General features: G+C 35.6%; 1 non-coding gene across 1 annotated transcript; it reads left to right on the top strand.

Annotated features, from left to right (window-relative positions):
• Window positions 1–4,182: 4,182 nt before the first annotated feature.
• LOC142461933 (U6 spliceosomal RNA) lies at window positions 4,183–4,286 on the top strand. The gene has a single exon (XR_012787098.1). It is a non-coding gene; the product is annotated as a U6 spliceosomal RNA (small nuclear RNA).
• The last annotated feature ends 271 nt before the right edge of the window (window positions 4,287–4,557 follow it).

Here is a 4,557-nt window from a genome sequence, read left to right as displayed (position 1 = left end):
GACTTTTAAAAGTAAAAGAGACTACAATAAAACCCACTTTAATTTGACACTAAGAATCCCATAGAAAAAATGGTATTAAGAGATAAGTTTATGCCCCCACCACAGTTTACAAATCTGCACTCAAATATCAAATTGAAAGAATTGAGGCTAAGCTTAGCCACTCTATAGATCTCTCTAATAAGTTTTGAGAAAACCAGGAGTAGGATACTCACCTGAATAAAGTTTGCCTGTCTGTCATTAAACCAGCTCCTTGTAGAGGAGGAGAGCTGAAATACTTTCGTTTTTTAAAAAGCTGTAATAGCTAATGCAGGAAGATAAAAGGACATTCTAAAATCTGCTAAAAGCGTTGGGCTTTCTATTTCTTAGACCTCGCAGGTTGCCTAATGACCGTCAGTTTAGGTATACGTTTGCCACCTTTTATTATAATCCATACTTATTATCTTCTGCCCTCGTTTTTAAGGTTATATTGGCCTTCATGAAAACTGCAAAAAGTTTGAAATGCTAACAGATCTTAGGCACCTCTTCCTTATGTAAAGAAGACCAAGTTCCAAGACTTGCTGGCTAAACCAGCTAGAGTACTAACCATGAAATTTAAGCAACCTCCTCAATCAACCACAGGTCAGCCTCCCTGCTGATGAGTGACTCATATGTAAGTTCAATTTAATTATTTCCCAAAGTGCTACTTGTTATCTTTCAATATAATATTATGTTAAGTTATATTTTATTTTGAAGGTAATAAACACTTGGATTAAGAATGCTTCTGTAATATTTGACCCTAAAAGAGTTAAGATGTAAGTGGAGAGAATATGCTTCGAAAATGATTAGGGCAAAGAATGTACACATGTGCTTTATACAATTGATGTATGTATATGTATGGATTGTGATAAGAATTGTATGCACCCCTAATAAAATGTTAAATAAAAAAAAGGGTTAGGCTGATTTCCCTTCCCCTTTCACCATAATTAATGGGTGTGAATTTATTTAGAATAATATTTTCTTTAGAAAAAATATTAAAGGTACTTATGTTAATGTTGAAAATTGATTTAACATTCAGTTTCCTCTGAATAAGTTTTATATATTTCCTCCAGAATGATATAGAAAAGATGGCAATGTGGTTAGTTCTAATGACTCAAATATTTTCAATGTAGGTGTTATCTTGGCTAGGCCATGGTTCTCAGTGCTATGTAATTATCCTTTGTTTCCTGTGATCTGATGTAATTATCCTATGGGTTGTAAATTATCCTAACCTCTATGATGTTAATGAGGTAGGATTAGAAGTCTTTATGTTAATGAAGCAGGATACAATCTCCCGAATTAAAATTTTATCTTAAATCAAGATACAGGATCTACTACCACCAAGAAGAAGAGTCCAGAGCAGAGCACATCCTTTGCACCCGGGCTTCATGTGATGCGAACCTCCTAAACCCATAGGAAGATTGAGATCAAGACACAAGGAGCTCTCCAAAGAACACCCAAGGAGGTTGAAAGGAGGTTGAAAGGAGATGTGAGCCCTACCCACAGTTGACATTGAATGGAGGCCCCCTAGAGTTATGCTCTGAACTTGAACTTCTAACTTGCTTGTTAAATACAAACAATTAAAAAAAAAGAATGCTTCTGTTGAACTGTCAAAAACTATAGCAAGTATTGGTAATCATATACAGTGTTATTTTGCCATACACAAAAATGTTTTAATTATTATTTGATTATGCCTCCCACATTAAACTTTTACAAACTTTTATACTATTAAGGCTAAATTGCGGACTCACATTCTGTACCCTAACTACCTCAATAATACTTGGTTTTAATCTCACTTAGAGTCATGTTAATTTTTTAATTGTGTGATACACAGTCACTAAAACAATAATTTCACATGCCTTGCAGGGAAAAGAGAAGCTTTTAAACACTATATCAAGCCTTTCCTTAAGATTTAAGTCAGTTGTCACCCTGGAGACACTTGCTATCATGCCATAACTTGTGTAGACATTATGACATGCCTGCTGCATACATAGTCAAACAAGTGACTGAAGAAATATTCCGGCATGCCTGGCCTCACCCAGCTGTGTGCCACAATTGGTACCTCAATAGACTTGAAACAATGACCAGACCACCCCTTTCACTGCACATGAGCAGTGGAGCAAGTGACTGCCTGTGATCCTGCAATGCCTCTGTGAGTACCAAGGACACAATGTCTATCAATTACAACTCCAAGTGCCATAGAAGACCAGAAGAATTCAAGTACTTAGCAAATGCAAAGAGTGAACCTAAGTCTGTGTGAAAATTCCAATAATCTCCTGCTGACTCAGGAGCAAACCCCTGAGAGGACTGTTGGATATTTCCCAGGGGCAGGGCAAACCAATGCTCAGTGATCTGATGATTCCACCCCTCACAGGAAAGGGCGAGAAGTAGGGGTGTAAGTGTCACTGTGGTTATATCCAACACTAGCCCCAAACCTGCAAGCAACTATTTCCGGTGGGAAGACAATGCCTAACGAAACCCCAATGGATTATTTCCGTCTCAGATTTGGATGCATTGGCCTCCCTTCTCCAGTGGGCCTTTAGGGACAATTCATACAGGCTTGCAGACCCCATTCTGGGGTCACTTTAAGCATGCCTTCCACCACTGCATGAAATATAGTCAATTGTTTAACGTGGCCTTCTAGCCATGTCCTTGTTTTCCATAAACAAGAATGTGTTATAAATTCTAGGTTCTGTGAATACTTAACAATGATCCCATTTTGAGGGAAGTTCACATTTGTAGGATTAGAGTGTCATTCGTCTTTAGACCCAAGTTTACTGAAAGTGTGATTTAAGTCTTTGTTTTCTCTGGGGGATGTAAAATAAAAACCAAGCCTCTATCAAGCCTTCTCCTTTCATATGACCTTGGTGTCCGGACCGAGGAAAACAGAAGCAAGAAGACCTGATTTGACTTCAAGACATATTTGGATTCTAATTTTGGATTCCACATCTGGTTTGCTTTTGGATGTGGGATGTAAGAATACCCACAACCATGTGAGAAATCACCTTAACGTCGTTTTGAGTTTTGTGGTTGTATCAGGCAGGGTTCTCAAAAGAAACCAAACTAGGACACTTATGATTGTTTATACCCTACAAGGACTATTTCGCAGTATGCAAATAGCCAATATACTACTATACCTATTTTATGAAGCAACTATACCTTTGTTACCTAAGTTAGTCAATGACAACACCAGAATTGAAAATTATAGACTAATACCTCTGATGAATAGAGAATTCAAGATTTTCTATAATATTATTTTCAATAATATCAAATACATTGAACAAAGTATAGAAGATAATGATAATCTACCACAATCAGGTGGAATTAATACCTCATATGCAAATATGGTTTAATATTGTAAAAACAATGATGTAATTCACCACATAAAATCAAAAAGTGCTTGGAAACATATGACTATAAAAATCAATGTAGAAGAGGTATTTGATGAAATTCGATGTCCATTCTTGACCAAAACACTCAATAAAATAGGACTAGAAGAGGAATCTCTCATGAAACCAAGTGTCGAACACACAAAATCAAAGTCAGCATCTGATCTAATGGAGAAAAATTGAAAACATTCCCCCTTAGAATGGAAACCAGACAGGATTACTCTTAACCACCACTCTTAAATAATATATCATTAGAAGTCTTAGTCAAAGCTATAAGACATCAAGAAGATCTTAAAGGCATCCACCTAGGAACGAAGGACACAAATTTCTCCTTATTTGCAGATGATATGATCCTGTAGATAGAAAACCCTCATGATTCAATTAAAAGTTGCTAGAAGTATTTGAAAATTTTGGCATCAAAGCAGGCTATAAAATCAACATACAGGAATCAGTGGATTATTGTATATTAAAGAAAATGACACCAAAAAAATTGAAAAAGTAATAACAGAACAACTATGCAAAAAATTAAATATTAAGGAATATATCTTGCCAGAGAAACCAAAATATTTATATAAAGAGAATTAAAACATACTGCTACCAGAAACCAAAAGGAACTTACACAAATGGAATGAATTCCCTTGCTCCTGGTTAGGTAGACTAAATATAATGAAAATGTCAATATTACCAAAAGTCCTTTAAAAATTTACCACCATTGTTCCATTTAAAATTTTACTCCTATTTAAATCTCAGCACAATTCTTTAAAGAAATGGAAAAACAGTGCTTGCTTTGGCAGCACGTGTACTAAAATTGGAACGATACAGAGATCAGCATGGCCCCTGCGCAAAGATGACATGCAAATTCATGAAGCGTTCCATTAAAAAAAAAAGAGAAAGAAATGGAAAAACAAATCACCAACTTGCACAGGAAAAAAGCTCAGGACAAATAAAACACCATTAAAAAACAAAAACAAAATATGAGGACTTTCATACTCAGACTTGAAAACCTATTATGTGGTGATAAGAATCACAACATCTTGGTAATGGTACTATGATAGACATGAAAACCAATGGGTTAAAATTAAGAACCCACAAAAAAAAAATAACCAAGTAGCTAGAGATGCTTGATCATTCATAAAAGACTAAAGTAGAATAA

This window comes from Tenrec ecaudatus, chromosome 11, assembly GCF_050624435.1.
Source record: "Tenrec ecaudatus isolate mTenEca1 chromosome 11, mTenEca1.hap1, whole genome shotgun sequence".
Classification (NCBI taxonomy): Eukaryota; Metazoa; Chordata; class Mammalia; order Afrosoricida; family Tenrecidae; genus Tenrec; species Tenrec ecaudatus.
Note: the sequence above shows the minus strand (reverse complement) of the source record. Positions and strands in the feature narration are given on the sequence as shown.